The sequence below is a fragment of the Ochlerotatus camptorhynchus genome, unplaced genomic scaffold, assembly GCF_037179485.1.
Source record: "Ochlerotatus camptorhynchus isolate MF236.1 unplaced genomic scaffold, CSIRO-AGI_Acam_v1.1 ptg000023l, whole genome shotgun sequence".
NCBI lineage: Eukaryota > Metazoa > Arthropoda > Insecta > Diptera > Culicidae > Ochlerotatus > Ochlerotatus camptorhynchus.
The window spans coordinates 1,508,490-1,528,050 of record NW_027040515.1 but is presented as its reverse complement, the minus strand read 5'-3'; the positions used below and the strand labels follow the sequence as shown (position 1 = coordinate 1,528,050).

Here is a 19,561-nt window from a genome sequence, read left to right as displayed (position 1 = left end):
TTGAATTGAAAAAGTTCATAAATGTAGTAATTGTAAACATTTCGAAAATCAAATATACTAGATCACTGCTGTTTCGTATGCTGAAAGCCATAAGATGTTGATTTAGACGAACCGTTTTCAACTAAAATATTAGGTACCGTGGTTGTGTAGTTAAATGATTTCTTAGAACATGATAAATTGATCAAATTTGAAAAACAGCACTAATTAACTCAAAAAATCAATATTAAGGTAGTCCTAAAAGAAAATCTATTATATCTCTTTAGAGTTAAAATGTAGAAACTTGGTGTTCTCAGAAAATGTTCATAAAATTAGCTGCTCTGCAGCTTCATCGAAGACATGGACCCTTTATCTCGTAATTGCACAAAGTTAGAATTTTTATGTTTTTTTTTTTTAGTTCTTTATTAAGGAGATTTTTAGCCTATGGCTAGTTCATCTCCGTGTTTTTATATGTAATACTAGCTTAATGATTATTCAGGTGTTTATTACCGAAGATTTTTTTTTTTTTTGTAATTACTTTATTTGTACAGGCTCAATCGAATAAACTTTACAGAGCCGAGTTATCCTTTGCGTTATACATTGTTACTGTCTTAAATTTAAAGTTAAAGGAACTGGACCGAGTACTCGCGGTCGTCTCGAGGTTAGTGGAGATTTACAATTTTTTGGATGGGAAAAGGGAAGAAGGAGGTTTTAAATGTGGTTTACGATATAACTATTTAATTAATTCTAAAGCATGAAATTATTTCTATTCATCTTGAAAACAAACATTGAAAAAAAAAACCCCCCAGACGTACAAAACACAAACTAAACACAAGGTTAATCAAACTTACAATCTAAGGTTAATATCCTTAAAGTAAACATATATGAGTTTCATAAACTCCAGATCGCGTCTAGCCAAAATATCCCGAACTGGAACATTAGGTTGTCTACCTCGAGCCCGAAGGGAATCATAAAAATGTGATCTGACTCCACGATACTCCGCACAAGACCAAAGGATGTGATCAGCGTCCTGGTAACCTTGTCCACATTCACAGAGATTGCTGTCTCCCAACCCCACACGGAACAAGTGAGCGTTTAGACAATAGTGATTGGACATGAGACGAGACATCACGCGTATGAAGTCTCGACTCAAGTCCAACCCTTTGAACCATGCAAACTTTGACACCTTAGGGATAATTGAATGTAGCCATCGTCCCAAGCTCCCTTCACTCCATTGATGTTGCCAGCTAACGAGCGACTGCTGACGATAAATAGAGAAAAATTCACTATAGGCGATCTGTCGATCATAAATGTCGCCTTCCATAGCGCCCACCTTCGCAAGTGAATCCGCCTTCTCATTGCCCAAAATTGAGCAATGCGAAGGGACCCACGCGAAGGTGATGATGAAAGAGCGCACGGATAAAGCACTAAGCAGTTCTCGTATTTTCAAGAGAAAATACGAGAAGTGCTTTACCGGCCTAATGGAACGGATAGCCTCGACAGAACTGAGACTATCCGTAAAAATAAAATAGTGGTCTGGAAGAAGTGAAGCAATAGTTTCCAAAGTGTAGTGAATTGCTGCCAGTTCAGCCACATACACAGAACAAGGAGCTTCAAGTTTTCGAGAGGCGCTATGAAATTCATTAAATACACCAAAACCAGCGGACTCCTCTATTAGAGATCCATCTGTGAAAAACGTTCTTGCAGAATCAACATGGCCAAACTTTGCAGCGTATAATGACGGAGCAATCATAGGACGATGATGCTCTGGAATTCCACGGATTTCCTGCGTCATAGATAAATCAAAATTAACTGAATTGCCGAAATCGGAGAATATTACACGATTGGGAATATTTCTTGAAGGGCTGACATCCTGTGTTAAATATAGGTAGTACAAAGTCATAAAACATGTTTGAGGATTTAGCTCCAGAAGCTTCTCAAAATTTTCGATCACCAGTGGGTTCATAACTTCGCAACGGGTGAGGAGCCTCAGAGATAACTCTGAAAAACGGACGGATAGTGGCAACATGCCCGCCAGCACTTCGAGACTCATAGTATGAGTCGAGTGCATGCATCCTAACGCGATACGAAGACAACGATACTGGATCCGTTCCAGCTTGATGATGTGCGTTTTAGCTGCCGACTGGAAGCAAAAACTACCGTACTCTAAAACCGATAAAATCGTTGTCCGGTACAACGTCAGAAGATCTTGTGGATGGGCTCCCCACCACGTTCCGGTAATTGATCGAAGGAAATTGATCCTTAGTTGGCATTTTCGTCTCAGATACTCAATGTGGGATCTCCAGGTGCATTTGGAATCGAACCAGACCCCAAGATATTTAAAGGACATGGAATGAGTGATCGGTTTACCCAAAAGTTGAAGCTTCGGTTGTGCTGGGCTATGCTTCCTAGAAAAAACGACCAACTCAGTTTTCTCCGTGGAGAATTCGATACCTAGCTGGATAGCCCAAGTAGACAAATTGTCCAAGGTATCCTGTAAGGATCCTTGCAGGTCAACCTCTTTTGGCCCTGTGATAGACACTACGCCGTCATCTGCAAGTTGTCTCAACATGCAATTGTCACTAAGACAGACATCAATTTCTCTAACGTAGAAATTGTACAAAAGGGGGCTTAAACATGAGCCTTGGGGGAGACCCATGTAGCTAAATCGAAAAGCTGTAGAGTTTCCATGAGAAAAGCTCATATGTTTTTCTGACAGCAAATTGATCAAAATACATGGAATGTTGAGATATTGAGATCGTGAGAGTGAATTTTCTCTTCCAAATTTGAATGTTTTGGCTCTCTGGGGATTGGTAGTAAAGTCCATAAACGATTTCTTTAGGTTGTCGTCAACTTTTTTTTTTTGAAAGCTACATATGTGAAATTCACATGGACTTCATGCATTACGTATGTGATATATTTTTTGAGTGTATCCTCTGTTTTCAAGTTTGGTTACAAGATTACAACTCTGGAGAGCATTTTGTGTGGTCGTTGGGAGCGTGTGGTTCTGAATATGGCGATGAGTGTGCAAAATATTACGCAATTCTATCCTACCTATTCGCACGCACCCGAGGATCGGAGGCGAATGCCACTTCGACTTGTTTCGTCTACATACTACTCTCTGACGACTGTGCTGGGGAAGCAGCATATGCATGTAGGTGATTAGTGGATTTGTTAGTTAATTCAACGCTTTTGGACAATGCTGGACATTTACCAGTTTTCAATAGTTTCTTGTTGGAAATCAACATTCGGAAGTAATTTTATCGATGCGTAGCCATATTTCTGGTCGATTGGTGATAAACCCCCATATAGAAGTCACAACGTCAAAAGGGTTGTTCTCGATTGGTTTTTCCATATAACGATGACCCACTCTAGTGGTCACCCTTAGGGGCAGGACCTGCGTTGCCAGTATTCCAGATTTATCTGGATTTTCCAGATTTTCAATCGTCTTGCCAGATACACAGACAGATCACGTATATTTCCAGATTTTTTAAATATGTTCCAGATTTTTCCAGATTTTTTAAACGTATGTTGCTTTGGACCTACTAATCAAAAAATAAAAAGCCAAACTTACTAGTTTAATTATTAAAGACCATCAACGTTGGACATTACTGCAACATCGCACATGGAATTGTTACAACATGTTTGCATTGGCTAAACAAAATCTTAACATTTTCTTAAATATCGGGCCTAGATTTTTTCTGTATGGAGTTTTTGTTAAGTATTTGGCTATAATTATTATTATTTTAACCCTTAATTTATAAAAATCAAAATTTCAAAATGGACGATGTTTTTTAAATTTTGGAATTTAAAGAAATTGTAAAAAAAAGTTCTCAGGATTGAAAACAATAAATTGAGCTTCTTGGAGGCGAACCAGCCCCAGGCTGAAAGCCTCCCTAATAAAGATAAATTAATTAATTAATAAATTGAGCTATGGAAAATTAGCAAGGCTTTTTAATCTAGGCAACCACCAGCATTTTGCAGTACGTTCGTTAGATTTTTGAGTATAAGTCATAAGATTTTTAAGGAGAATTTAAAGGTATTTCTTAAAATACAGGGTGCGTGACGAATTTTTGCAGTAAATTTCAAATAGTAATTTCTCATGCTTGTGCATCATGATTTAGATATATTTGGCAGCACTGGATAGCTTATACTGTTAGGTGTAAGATTTAAACAAACAATGTTGAGTAAACGTAAAGATGTCGAAACAAGAGAGCAATCTGTCAGCCGTTGTCGCTTTGTTGCGCGCCGAAGTATGCATGAAAGAAATAATTCGGTCGGTAAATGTGTCTGAAAGAACAGTGTATAATATTAAAAAAGGCTTGGGAAAGTGATAAGACGGAGCACCTGCTCATACTGCTAATAAAGCACAAAAATGGCTTACGGAAAATATTTCGTAAATTTGGGAGGAAGAAATTTGGCCCCCAAGCAGTCCCGATATCAATCCGTTGGATTATTTTGTATAGGGCGTCGTCCAACGGGATACCAATAGAACCCCTCACACCACACTTAAGTCGCTAAAAGCTAAAATCAAGGCAGTGATGACATCTATGGATCGAAACATTTTAAAACGTGCATACTGCAGTTTCCGGAAGCGTCTAACTACAGTCGTCGAAAGGGAAGGCAATTTTTTTGAATAAATTTACTTACAACTTCCAAATGTTGCGAAAGAAAATAAATCGCACAAAATTCATTGCTAGAATAACTAACTGGTGTATTTTTTCTCAAATATGCCATTTACTGCAAAAATTCGTCACGCACCCTGTAGTTAACATTGAAGTGTGAGGCAAATTCCTTGCGAAACCAAAGGAGAATTTCAAGTTAATTCTGAGTAGAGTTGCATCCATCTTTGTTGGTTTCATGGTCGTGCGGCGCCATGGCGTATTGTGAGTGCCACGAAATGAGAGTTCGATTCCCGCTCCAGCCGGTGTAACTTTTCGCCATCTGAAAATTTCCCTACTGGTGTGATGTGTTGTCAGTTGTCCAGTGTTAAGTATACACACCAAATTCTAGTTTTGATGTTCGGTAATTTTTTTTACGGTTTTGATCTGTAAAATTTAATTTCTACTGAGTGATCTGTAAAATTGCTTTAATTTTCTTCTGTCTGTCAAATAACTACAAGTTTTCGGTAATTCCCATGAAAATATTACTGAAAATTTGCATCTATTTTACCGATGTAGTTTGTAAGCCATGAAATGTCATTTAATCTTAACTGTTCAGTAAAAGTTTTACCGATTTCCAGTGAACAATTTATAAATACTGACGAAAAATGTAAACAATACAGGAGTTCAGTAATTATTACTGAGCGCTTCAGTTAAAATCACGCCTGTCAAATCTTCGTCAATTTCGCATGTTAAGCGGTGTAAAATTCAAGTGTAAATAAATTTTAAGAAAATCGTGCGCATATCAGCAGAAAAAAAACTTGTAAACCATTGAAATGGAAGACGTGCCCGATGAGATTAGATGTGCTTGCGGCCGGATGTGGAAGTAAGGGATCTTTTCAGTAACTACTATTTATATTATCTAAATGTTTTCATTTTTTAGCACTCAAATAAAATGGCTGGCGATCGCTGACTCGTTGGATAAACAGATTGACGAATTGCATTTAATAAAAGATATGAACAAAATTGTTTATAGTGCATGATTTGAACGGAACAATTCCCTATATTTCACTGTTTTTCAGTAAAAACTATCGAAAGAACTGTAATTTGCAGATGACAACCTTTCTATTTTTACCGATTATTTTGTAATTTTTACCGAACTTCGGTATTGAGTGATGAGCTAGTCGGTATTTTTTGACAGTAGAGTATACATTGCAAGTTTACTGATCGTTCAGTAAACCAAACTTTTACCGAACTGATTACCGACTGTTCTGATTGTTCAGCTGTTTGAAAGTCAGTAAAATGTTTACTGATAACTGTAAAAACAACTTGGTGTGTACAGTCTGTGCAACCGCTGGTTTAAGACAGTGTCAATTGTCTTTTGAAAACTCTGATGACAATTGAATGGAGATTTTATGAAAAAGGAAAAAGCTAGAATACGGAAGAGAAATCATAGGAAATTCTTAAGAGATTAAACTTAAGAAGTATGCTGATACGATGTTTCTATAAAGACTCATTTTATCAAATTTAAAAAAAAGAACATCTGGAAATTTCTGGGAAACTTTCAAGGCCAATTTGGCAAAGTACTTGAGTTCTTAGGAAATACTGAAGAGGTTTGAAAACAGTTTTGATTTACATGCAAAATTATGCCAATTCTTGGAAATTATTACCAGCTTAAGGGAATTGTGGAATCGGAGAGTGATTTATAAGAGATTACAAGAGATAATGCTAATAGCTCTTAGAATGTTACTGAAACAGTTTGGATATTATTAAGATTATTTTAGGGGAATCCAGAAACGAAGTATGATGGAATTCAAGGATGATTCAAATGGAACTCTAAAAAAGGACAAAGATATCCAGTGAAGAGTTCCAAGTAAATTCAGACTTATATGGGATCCAGTAAAAATTTTAATTCCAGAAATTAGAATCATTTCAAGATCATGAGACTTCATATGACGCTTTCAGACTTTCATTTTAGTTATTTAATAAAATTATTATTTGACATCAAATTATTCGTAATAGTCATGCATATAGTGGAGTTATCCAAAGTTTACTTAAACTATTGGTGAGTACCACGATGTAAGGCTTTAATTTCCACTTCAGCCAGGTGAATTTTACTTTAAAATAAAATTGCTTACTGGTATACTGGGTGTTGTGTCTTGTATGATGTCAAGAATGAAATTGTTAGTCTGATAAACCTCAGGGTAATATTAGAATTGTTTAGAACAAATAAAATCTTTAAGACATATTCTGGTACTGGATCAAATAGTAAGGACTTAATCGACTATTAGTTAAAAAAAAATCCACCCCATCAAAGTTGCTTGATTCTTTGCTTCTCATTATTTTTAAAGAAGTTACAATTCAACAAACAATTCTAAAAATATGTTCTGCAGTATTTTACCAATAATTAATATTTATGGGCCCACTGTGTCAATACTTTTCTTCACTTTTGGATGATTTAAGCAATGCTAACAAGTTATTTGCTTTATATCAGGCATAACATTTGATAACGGCACAAAAGCATTTGTAAACAAACTTTATAAGGCCTTTTACACGCGAACCAAAGTACACCCACGCAAACCAATACCACTTTCGGAAAGGTGATAGTTGCCCCTATCCGATGATGTTGTTGTTTTGCGTGGGCGTGCTTTGGTTCGCGTGTAAAGGACCTTAGATAGTTTGTTTACAAATGCTTTTGTGTCGTTATCAAATGTTATGCCTGATATAATGTATTGGAACATGTAATTCGTAAACATTCTGGTACTTTGAATAAATTCCAGATGATCATACTGACCGATTTTTACGGGAGATTGCACCTCACTTTGATTTCAATAGCAATATGTTACAAACAGAATGTTTTGGAGCATTCCAGATTTTTCCAGATTTTATATTTCAACTGGTCCAGATTTTTCTGAAAATGACCTGGCAACGCTGGGCAGGACGGCCACACAGAATATCTCGTACTCTTGACCACTGTTCTCGGCAAAGTTGTAGTTCGGAATTTGCATAACTGGTTATTGTAACATTCCGAGGATTTGATACACCGTGCAGCGTTTCGATTGTTCCCAAAAGGGTCTTTGTACAAGATTGCACATGGCCTTTGCTTTTCGAAATGAACGACAGTGCCTTATGAAAGGCCAAAATGTTATTCCCCATAAGGATCGAGTAAAAGCTCAATTGTTTGGGAAGTTGAGAAAGATTCACGATCAGACCGGGAATCAAACTCACCGACCCCAGCATGCATGTACATTATAGGGCTATTACGAGACTCGTTAAATAACCATCGGTGGGTACCGATGAGAAAAACTACTATCTTTTAATAAAAAATAAATAAATGCAAGATTCAAAAACCAGCTGGGCCCACCACTACTGGTGGGAAACAGTTCGCATCCTTTTTCGCATACCCAAAATATAGCCAAGAAGATCAAGTTTAACAAGCCATCCGCGGTGGTGCACCGGAGCAGCAATATAGCCCAAAGCAAAACAACAAAACTAGAGCCACCGGTATATGGGAAAACAGGTGAAAACAAATCATTTCTCACGATGAGGTACTGCTTATACCTACGCATCCGACCTACCTGCATAAATATGCCAATGTTTGTGTGGGAAACAGGCGCAAAGACAAAAACCCGATGCTTTTTAAATTGCCCAAAAGCGGAACGCCGGCAAAGCGACACAGAAAGGACGCATGGGAAAATTTTCGCTCAATCACCTTGCATGCCGGTTTTGGTTTCCTTGGGAACGTCAGATGGAGTATGTTGGTAAATAGAGTGCTGTTTTTTTTTCGGTAGTGGATTGCTGCGATTGAGCGGAATTATAACCCATTAATAATCAACATCAATGGTTGTTTACAAACTTTGTTTCCCCGCGAAAACTGATTACACTTGATAATCGTTACGTCCATCGATGATAGCAATAAGTTCTCTGGAAGCTTATCTCTCAGCTCAGTATGTGCATCACTCTTGTACTGATCGTATTCAAAAATGAACACTCTATCATTCCTGGCAATGACCACATGGCTATGCGGCCTACTAAATATCGGTACAACCTACACTCAGGATGTGGCCAATTTCGGATTCGGAGTAGAACTGATTCTCGCCAAGCTGGAGGGATTGGAGAGTAGGTAAGTGCCTAATCGATATGATTTTGTCAACAGTTTAATGGTTTGAATCATTTCCACCTTGCCCGATTTCAGGATGATGATGCTGGAGCAACATCTGAATAGTTCATTGGAAGCTATGCTAAAGTCACATTGCTCATCGCGACCAGAAAGATTCGGTTTCATCGATCCAACAGATGATGCAACTGAAGAACGCTATACTATTCCAAATTTTCCCGAAAGACCTTCCCAGCACGGCAATCGACCAGTACCGTTTGATTATACTGGTCGAGGGAGGAATAATTCCGGTTCGAATTTTTTCTATTTCCGGAATGAAAGTGTAATATTTAGACATAACAGTACACCTATGCCTATGAGACAGCAGCGCGACCAATTCTGGCAGTCAGTGGATCAATCAAGCAAACTTAATCCTTCGAGAGTTCCCACTGATCGTTACAAAAGAGCGTTTCCCATTCCTACGTTTCCTTAATATTAAAATATACCATAATTGAATTGAAAAAGTTCAAAAATGTAGTAATTGTAAACATTTCGAAAATCAAATATACTAGATCACTGCTGTTTCGTATGCTGAAAGCCATAAGATGTTGATTTAGACGAACCGTTTTCAACTAAAATATTAGGTACCGTGGTTGTGTATTTAAATGATTTCTTAGAACATGATAAATTGATCAAATTTGAAAAACAGCACTAATTAGCTCAAAAAATCAATATTAAGGTAGTCCTAAAAGAAAATCTATTATATCTCTTTAGAGTTAAAATGTAGAAACTTGGTGTTCTCAGAAAATGTTCATAAAACTAGCTGCTCTGCAACTTCATCGAAGACATGGACCCTTTATCTCGTAATTGCACAAAGTTAGAATTTTTATATGTAATACTAGCTTAATGATTATTCAGGTGTTTATTACCGAAGATGTGGGATATCGTTTTGAGTAATTTCTTCCAAGACACCTAGTCTCTAAAACGCCAGGGAGGCAGCTCCCACACTTGTACCCTACCTATCGACCCATCAACTCATGGACCGGGGACTAATGGCTTTACTTCCCTTCCGAAGGAAGGCGTGATCAGATATTGTATGCCTTTATGGTTAGAAACTTCGAAAAAGATAAGCAAACCAAAAAAATACAACCTACTGGTCAAGAACACTCCACTGATAGATGTGTGTGGGAAGAAGAAAGCCTCATTTCAAGAGCAAATTTTCATTACGTCGAATGTAACAAAGGTAAACAAAGTCGAACTATCAGTGTCAATCGATGCTCCTACTATTACACTATAATACTGTCCGAATATAGGATCACATCCCATTTTTAAATTTATTTACCAGTCGAATTGCTTTTTGACGTAATCACCTTCCGATCAAAATAGTTTTCGATGTTACTTAAGTCACCCGATTTATATGGAGATGCCGTTTGCCTTAAGTAACAGCACTGAGAAACCCGTGAAAAGTGTACTTTCGTCATTTCGCTTTCTCATTATTAAAGTGAATAAATCGAACTGTTTGTTGCTAAGATGATTTCGGTGGTCCTAAAATGATGAATGGGCTGCACGTAAGGAGACGTAATTGATAAGTAACAATAGGGGCCACCAAACGACGTATAATAACTTTTAACTCAAAAACCAGTATTTTTAGCATGAAAGCTAGGGATTTGCATTTGTATGATTAAAACCCTGCTAAATATGTTAAACATTGCTATCACTATGAGATTATATGTGTTTACTTGGAAATAGGAATAACTTTTCGGTCATCAAAACAAAACTTTATTTTTCTCGGATTGGTGCTAACACTCGCACGGCATAATGAAAATTTGCTCTTGAATTGTAATGTTGAATGTGTCGTAGAAGCTGATATTTGTGCACTTGAAGTTTCTAAGTGGTTCCGAGAACAAGGATGTCACAGCGATTCACCTTAATAATCAACATACACTCAAAAAAGTCCACATATCTGATCGAAGTGTTTAAACACTTGATTTTTCATATGCAAAATCACATTTATTTTAAGTGTATTTCATGATGGTTCAATGTGTTCAACTACACTACTGTTCAAAACGGATGGATTTGAAGTGTTTTGCATTTCAATGCTATATGAATTTCTTGTTCTTATCAACCAGCCTCATATATGAGAACAGTAGTGAGATCGTACGTACACGAAACGAAAATCAATTATTTTATTCATGTGTTTCACTAATACATTTTTGCCAAAACATCAGCCTTATACATTCCATAAGACAAACTACATAGGTCCTATAAAAATGCATAAAAGGTATGTGTGACCACTTATGCATTTCATTTGATACACGATATTCATTAACTTTTTGCAAGGCGTCTACTTATTAGTTGACTAATACATTTGATAAATAATCAGCAATAGAAATTTGCCAAAAAGTATAAGGAGATTTCTATCCGTGTAGACAACGGCAGGCGCAGGCATGTGTACACTGAGGCAAATAGACCTAAGAATTTCATAAGGCTCGACCTATGAACAACATATATGAATTTCACAAGCGTGAATCAACACACGGGCCCCCTAGCCTTAACGTCAATTTTCCGGTTCCGGGTCGCTCCGAATTAGTATTTTTTGTCAACATTATTTTTCATAAGGCAAACTAATGCAATTCGCACTCGTATCTTATGGCTAAAATTCATTGTTCATTGTTTCTTATGGAATACTTACGTTATTTTGCCTGCGTGTATTTGTCGTTTCAATTTTTTTAGAGTCTGTAAAGTAGAAGTAGAAAAGTAGAACATTGTACTATGACGTGCAAAGCTATTGATATCACCTAGTGAGGCACATAGACTCCAAGTGTGTCACAATTTGAACCAATAGTGCTGACGTATATGGTTCAAAGCAAAAGATTCACACATTAAATGGATGTTTCACAATAAGTGCAAAATTAAGTGTGAGACACATAATGATGACGTGTGGAATTTTTTGAGTGTAAATTGGTGTTTACAAACTTCGCTATTAGTCTCGCCGCGAAAACATTACTGATTACACTATGAGAATAGAGCGCCGTGATGATCGTTACGTTCTCTGAAAGCTTATCTCTCAGCTCAGTGTGTGCATCACTCTTGTACTGATCGTATTCAAAAATGAACACTCTATCATTCCTGGCAATGACCACATGGCTATGCGGCCTACTAAATATCGGTACCACTTACTCTCGGAATGTGACCAATTCCGAATTCGGAGTAGAACTAATTCTCGGCAAGCTGGAGCTATTGGAGAAAAGGTAAGTGTCTAATCGATGTGATTTTGTCCACCAATTATTTCCACCTTGCCCGATTTCAGGATGATGAAGATGGAGCAACATCTGAATAGTTCATTGGAAGCTATACTAAAGTCACATTGCTCAGCGCGATTCGGTATCATCGAGCCAAGAGATAATGCAACTGAAAAACGCTATACTATTCCAAATTTTACCGAAAGACCTGCCCAGTACGGCAATCGATCAGTACCGTCTGATTATACTGGTCGAAGGAGGAATAATTCCGGTTCGAATTTTTTAAATTCCCGGAATGAAAGTGCAATATTTAGAAATAAGAGTACACCTATGCCTATCAGCCAGCGCAGCCAATTCTTGCAGACAGTGGAACAACCAAGCCAAGTTAATCATTTTAGAGTTCAGAATAAAACGTTTTCCATTCTTACACGCAGCCAAAGAAACGTAAGAATTCCATAAGAAACACTTATGAATTTTAGCCATAAGATATGAGTGTGAATTGCATTGGTTTGCCTTATGAAAAATAATGTTGACAAAAAATACTAACTCGGAGCAGACTGGAACCGGAAAATGGACGTTATAACCTTATAAGGTCTTTCAACGCTTGGGAAAATGAAATAATTAAAGGCGTATGAGAGCTAACTTATGTTACCCGAAAATCAATCATAAGTCACGCTTGTGAAATTCATATATGTTGTTCATAAGTCGCCTCTTATGAAATTCTTAGGTCTACTTGCCTCAGTGTACGTTTCATATAAAAATATACCATATTTAAATTGAAAATGTTCAAATATACTAGATCACTGCTATTTCGTATGTTTTTTAATCACATTTCATTTTAACCTAGGTTTTTTTTTTTTTTAGTTCTTTAATTAAATTTAAAGCCTTAGGCTAGTTCATCTCTAATTTTAACCTAGGTGCTCCAGTACTACAAATGACAAATCTCGATGAACATTTCAAATGGTCCTATCTGCTTTGATCGATTCTCTTCATCGACTTTCTCTTTTCATAACCACTGCTATGCAAACAGATTTCGCGCTAATTATACCATCTAGTTTGATAAAGGAGGATCTTTTCTAGCGTCCAAAATGTCAAATACAAAAGGGAAAGCTTTTGCAGCTGAGTTATTGATGAAAGAGAAAGTCGATGAAGAGAATCGATCAAAGCAGATAGGACCATTTGAAATGTTCATCGAGAAATGTTAAAGTAATATACACAATGTAATTAATGAAAATAATTCGACTCTTACTTTTGTAATAAGTGCTATATTCGCACCCCTCGATTGTAATTGAATGATTGTTGCTGATCTTTTTCAACGCTAGATGGTGCATGAAACAATATTTTGCGGGTCGGCATTGCAACATTTGGAAAAGGCATGAATGGATCATATTTGTTAATATGATATATTTGATGTCAGTATAACAATTGAAATCTTAATCTAATCTAATCTAATACAAACGCAGCCAGTACGAGAAAGCATCCTGGAAAATCATTAGGTTAGATAAGACATAAGCATTTTTCTCGTCAACATTGATGTTTGCAGCATATCTGAGATATCACACAAACATCAAAACGACCAAGCCTACTGCGTTGCAAAGATGATTCTGTGAAAGGAATCGAGTCCAAATAAACCGTGGAGGCACCATATTCGAAGCAGTTGCTAAATCGAAGCACTCCATAACGTTCGACTATTTTAAATAATTATTTTTGAAATGTTACTTCTGCAAATATTAGTTTCAGTGCTCTAGGGGGATGATGGTGTTACAAGGTTTTAAAAAATATCTTGTCAAAATAGACGAATGCGTCTTCATTTCGTGAATCTTCAGGGGTGGAAGGATGCGTGGACATACCGTACCAAACGCTCTGAGCTAGGTTATGAGTGAATGTAACAGTAATATGCAATGTAATGAATGGTATATAAAATACAGTGTAATACCCCGTTCATATCACGTGATATACGCTGTCTTGCAATAAGTACTCATACATTTAGTTTTCACTGGAAATCCTATGTATGAGTGCTCATTGCAAGACAGCCTATATTACGGATAGTACGTAATATAGGCTGTAATGTCAACGGGGTATAAAGGATGGATCTCACCAAATGCCTACAATGTTAACCAAATTCCCGATTTCCATTTGACGTTTGTCAGCTGTAAGCTTCTCTCTGGCACTTGGTCCTACCTCGGTAACATGATCGCACTGTACGATGGGACGTTGGGGGTTTGGTGGCTTGACAACGGCTCCAGGAACAAGCTGGGGGATTTTGTAGGTCCTGCAGACCGTTAACTTGCAGCAGCTTTGTAATCAGTCCTTTCGTTGTGTAGAAAAGTTGTTCGTAGTCCGAACGCACACTGAGCACCAAAGAAAGTTCCTAGTTCGGGACTGCTTCTTCGATTTCAGCTTGAATCCTGTCGAAAGATTCCTCCATCTCGGCTAATTTCCGAAGCCGATCGTGAACTTCGAACGCCTGTGTTTCATGTTCTGCCAGCTGCCTTGCACTCGCATGTACTCTCTTCAGCCTCTCGAAGGCCACGTTTCTTTTCCTGATCAGCTCCTCCATTGTCGCTGATTCACGCCGATCCGGATCGCGAAGGACCAAAAGTTAATCGTTCGAAATGATGCGGAAGTGGACAAGGCACGACTACCGAGAACTGACGCGAAGTTCTACCACGCGAAACCGGGACTTTTCCGAATTTTCGAACCGAAAATAAATAAAACTTGTAGAAAAAAAATGTCTGCTCTCAAATTCACTTTTATTAGATTAAAAAAACGTAGTAGCAATCAAAAAACAAACGATATCGGGTAGACAGGCAAAGTTCCTGTTCTTGAAATCTCTCTCTCTCTCACAGTAATTGTATTGCAGAAAAATCAGTCAGGGATGAACTCAATTCCAAAACCATAAACAAGCGCTGGAATAGGGTTTTGGGTTTTTTTCAAAATTTGTGTGAGTTTCCAAAAGGGTTTGGAACTCGGGTCTTATTTCGACACATTATTTTCAGCTATATGGTAATTGAAAGTAGAGCCACGTAGAGCTGTTGGGATTAAAAATTATTTCTTGGGATATTTTTAAAGCTACTGGAAGGTGATCAGAACCGAAGTCAGCATGGGTAACCAATTGGCTACAAAGTTAACATGAATCAGTTAAGACCAAATCAATAGTTGAGGGATTTCTCACTGAAGAAAAGCATGTTGGGCTGTTTGGATATTGAATAGTGTAATAACCTGCAGAACAATCATCAAACAAAATATTACCAACAATCAATACGAAACTAACGATTTTAAATTGGCTCACTACTTGACTACCCAACAAACAATTCAAAGTCACAAATAAGCATACACATTGAATAAATGTTGTATAACAGTGTACAATGCTGAATAAAACAGGATGTCGAATTATGTGCTGAAAAAAGGTCATTGAGATCGATAGATGCGTCTTTATTCCGCCGTTTGCTCTGATATGATTAATTTCCTTATTAAAAGCTTTATAAACGTTGACTGTCTTCCTTATTCAGAACCAGAAGCTTGATCTAATAACAAACTGAATAAGTGTAATTTGCACATACATTGAGACTTTAATTCGACTGTTTTCAATTGATTTAATAATATGCTTTATTAGATGTCTAATAAATGTTTTCTAGCTCCATTATTAGATTTCATTGCATTGCTTTACAATATTGCTGTATAAAGGTGAATACACTCAGCAAAATAGCTCTTATACCACTATGCGTCCATGTTGTAATCACATGATTTGTAAATGCTTTATAAACGACGTATTAGATTCATTATTCGACAACACTGATTCAGTCTTACAACAAGGCGAAATCAGTAGAGTATTGGTTACCGTTTCCGCTTTCCAATTAGAAGGTCATGAGTTCAATCCCAAGCTCAAACCTTTTTTTTTTTACAATAATTAATTTAAATAGTAATCATCGATCACATGACTCACGATAATGAATGCATTGATCTAGTTTAAAATATAACCGAGCATCCTTTCTTTTGACTTGGAGATGTGAAGAGGCAACATTGTTCTCATTCAAAACAACGATGAATGAATTAATCATTCCCACAGGGCCTTCAAGGAGCTAGAGTTGCGATCGGAAGTGCTGATAGGTATTTACTTTCATGCAAGCTTTTATAGATTATTGAGTTGCCCATATGATGAATTCTAGGATAGCTCAGATGACAAGGCAAGCGGCTGGTGATCGGAAGGTACATGGTTCGAATCCCATACCATACAACGACATGTATAAGTATTTAATAAATTTTCTAATGTCTGTGTGGTGCGAGCCACGTCAGAAATAATGAAATACAATACATTTAGAAAACACACCCCCTTCCCTGTGTTCATCTTATTTTCGGGTTAATTTTCCCACAGTTGAATAATCGTTTAATAAATGTATAATAATGTCTAATTAAACGTTACTTCACATGAGAATCAAGCGTATACAGAGCATCACTGTTTTAAGGAGAAGCTGAATAATCATTAATTTTATCGTATAAACTCTGTTACAACTCAATATAAGTCGAATAAAAGCTTCTCGACATACCTTATTCAACACCAAATATTTCGATGTTGTGGTTGAATAAATTCTCCAGATTTGTGTGAACAAAGCCTGAACAGAAGTTATTATTAAAAATAGTACAAGTACTATTAAGCATGCAGTTGAATAAAATGGCCAAGAAGTCGTTTCTTCAATAGACGATTGTTTGTTGGGTAGCCTATTGGTCCCAAGCAAAAGATTAACGTACCACATTCTAGTCGAAATTCTACTACCACACAATGTTTGTTTTGATTCGCTATGAAAGTTTGACAGATAAAATGAGGGGTTATTGGATTTTCCGATGTTTCGAGGGGTGAATCGATTAGCTTGGGACCGAAGAGAGTACCAGAGCTGAGCCAAAAAGTTGAGCACGTTATTTCGGGACCTTCTTGTCTTAGAGTTACCTCTATGATATTACCATAGAGGTAACTCTAAGACCACTGGGTCCCGAAGAAAATCATTATTATTTTTGGCTCACTCAGTACCAGAACAACGGTCCCAAGCAGTCCCAAGCTATTTCACTCACCCCTGCATGTTCTGCATGAATCCACACACCCCTGATGTTATCTGTCAAACTTTCATAGCGAATCAAAACAAACATAGTGTAGTAATAGAATTTCAACTAGAATAGGGTACGTTAATCGTTTGCTTGGGACCAATAGGCTACTAAAGTGGTGAGCCAATTTAAAATCGTTAGTTTCGTATTGATTGTTGATATTACCATAGAGGTAACTCTAAGACTAGAAGCACAAACGAAGTGACAGACGACTAACTGGCGAAGAAATCCATTAAAATAATGTGGTTCACTGTAATAGAATTTTCTTGGAAGCTTGTGCCATCATCCACCAGATGGGTTAGTTTTTTTTGTTTTGATTTGAACAAAGTTGATTTTGTGTACAATGATTCTTTGACAGTGTGCAAAGAGTGCGTATCATTTTGTCATTTTTTTATGCATTTCAGTTTTGAGTAGTGTGAAAGAGATAGAACCAAAACATTCTAATACATTTGGTGAAAATACTAGTACAATCCAGTAGTAGTGTTGCCATGTGGTACAATCCAGTAGTAGTGGTGTTGCCATGTGGTACACTGAAAAATTGCAATAGCAGGTTAGTCACCAAAGTTTTCGAGCCGCTCCGTCTGTCACTTCGTTTGTGCTAGAAGGTCCCGAAGAAACGTGCTCAACTTTTTGGCTCAGCTCTGGTACTCTCTTCGGGAAAGCTAATCGATTCACCCCTCGAAACAAACAAACCCCTCATTTTATGTATCGAACTTTCATAGCGAATCAAAACAAACATTATGTAGTACTAGAATTTTGACTAGAATGGGATACGTTAATCGATTTGCTTGGGACCAATAGGCTAGTCAAGTAGTGAGCCAATTTAAAATCGTTAGTTTCGTATTGATTGTTGCTGGTACTCTCTTCGGTCGCAAGCTAATCGATTCACCCCTCGCAACAAAGGAAAATCCACTAACCCCTCATTTTATCTGTCAAACTTTCATAGCGAATCAAAACAAACATTGTGTAGTACTAGAATTTCGACTAGAATGATCGATCAAAAAATTACCCCCCTCCCCTATCGTGACGTTTTTCCTATACCTAATACATTGCTTGTCACAACATCTTAGACCCCCCCTTAGAGCGTGACATAATTTATGCATCAACCCTAATGCCACCGACGAACCGACATGCCACAGGAGCATTCCGTTTGTCCACAATTAGGATTGTCAAACGAGCGATTCGAACTTTCAAGCGGGCGATCAGATCTGTCAAACGAGGTGAGACGCAAACTGTAATAAGCTTGGTGGCCCTGAAATGGTTGGATCCATCTATTGACCATTGCAATCATGCGGCCGGTGCTGTTTGTGCTGAAGGATTTCCAAAATATGATACGGTATGCCATATACAACCTATTCGCAATTGGAAACGAGAGCGAAGAGTTCTTCATCAAAGAACTACACGGGGACGGCTGGTGATTATTTCGGCTATCACAGAAATATGAAGTTTACCACGTACAACACCGATAACGATAAATTCCCGGCTAATTGTGCCAAAAATTACTACGGCGCTTGGTGGTACAATGCTTGCTTTAGAAGGTATGCTCGATTAAGAAGGAGTTCGGAATTCAGTAGTAGACTGGTTCGAAAGGGTTCAAGGTATTTTTCCTTTACTTTTTTGGTAATCTGGTTAAATCCAGTATCCCTAGGGCACAAAATATACAAAACCATGTCAGTAGCTCCCATCTAATAACTGTGACACTTCGAACCAGCCTACCGCAGCTTGTTTATCCGGCAGCATTTAAAATTCTCCTTCTCTCTCGTGTGGTTTTCCGCAGCAACCTCAACGGCAAGTACATCAACACACTCAAACAGTCAGGCCATGAGCTGGAACACATTCAAGAATGGCAACGATGGTCTGATGTGGTCCAAGATCATGATCCGCGAGGTCTAGCAAAGAAGCAGTCATTAAAGGAGCTTCATCTTGAGCGTTTGCCTTGAACTTGCCGGATGCCATATAAGGTGCGAGCCTCTGAAGTGGATACCTTCTTGACGACCATCAGACCAACTACCAACAACCTACCAGCCGGGCCCGGCGTTCTTAGCAACACTTTGAAAAAGAAATAAAATTTGCTGTCTTTTTATCGCATCCTTCTGTGTTGTGTTTGAATGTACCAGCTACATACAAGCTACGGCGGGCATAAATCGTTGTATCTCGTCTGTGCTCTCCCATGTACGCTTTTATTGAACACCTGAGGATTGTAATTCCTCTGTCAATGGGTCCGGGGCAACATCACCTTTGGAGACCTTCGAGGTGTCTTCGTTTCTTTCTTATTTGTTGGCCACACTCACTCCGGACGTCTTTGCATGGCGTTGCGAAATTCCTTTCAACAGATGCACACTCACACTAGCCTTTTGGTTGTTATTTTAGTGATTCTCTATTTCAGATGCCATTGAAATTGATGTAAATATTGTAAACAGTAATTCACAATTATTATGAATGCAACAAGAAACATTTCAGTGAGCCATGAAATTCCTGACGTGTTATTACGCACCGCCACCCCCGATCTGATGCAATTTGGCTTAACCGCTTCGATCTCACGGGGTCAT

At 37.7% G+C, this 19,561-nt stretch overlaps 1 protein-coding gene and 1 pseudogene across 1 annotated transcript in view; both read left to right on the top strand.

Moving 5' to 3' along the window:
• Window positions 1-19,561, top strand: part of Rpp25 (ribonuclease P protein subunit Rpp25) — a 489,635-nt gene that overhangs the window by 229,552 nt on the left and 240,522 nt on the right. The gene's annotated exons all lie outside the window — the stretch shown is intronic.
• LOC135706544 (uncharacterized) lies at window positions 8,554-19,001 on the top strand (annotated as a pseudogene).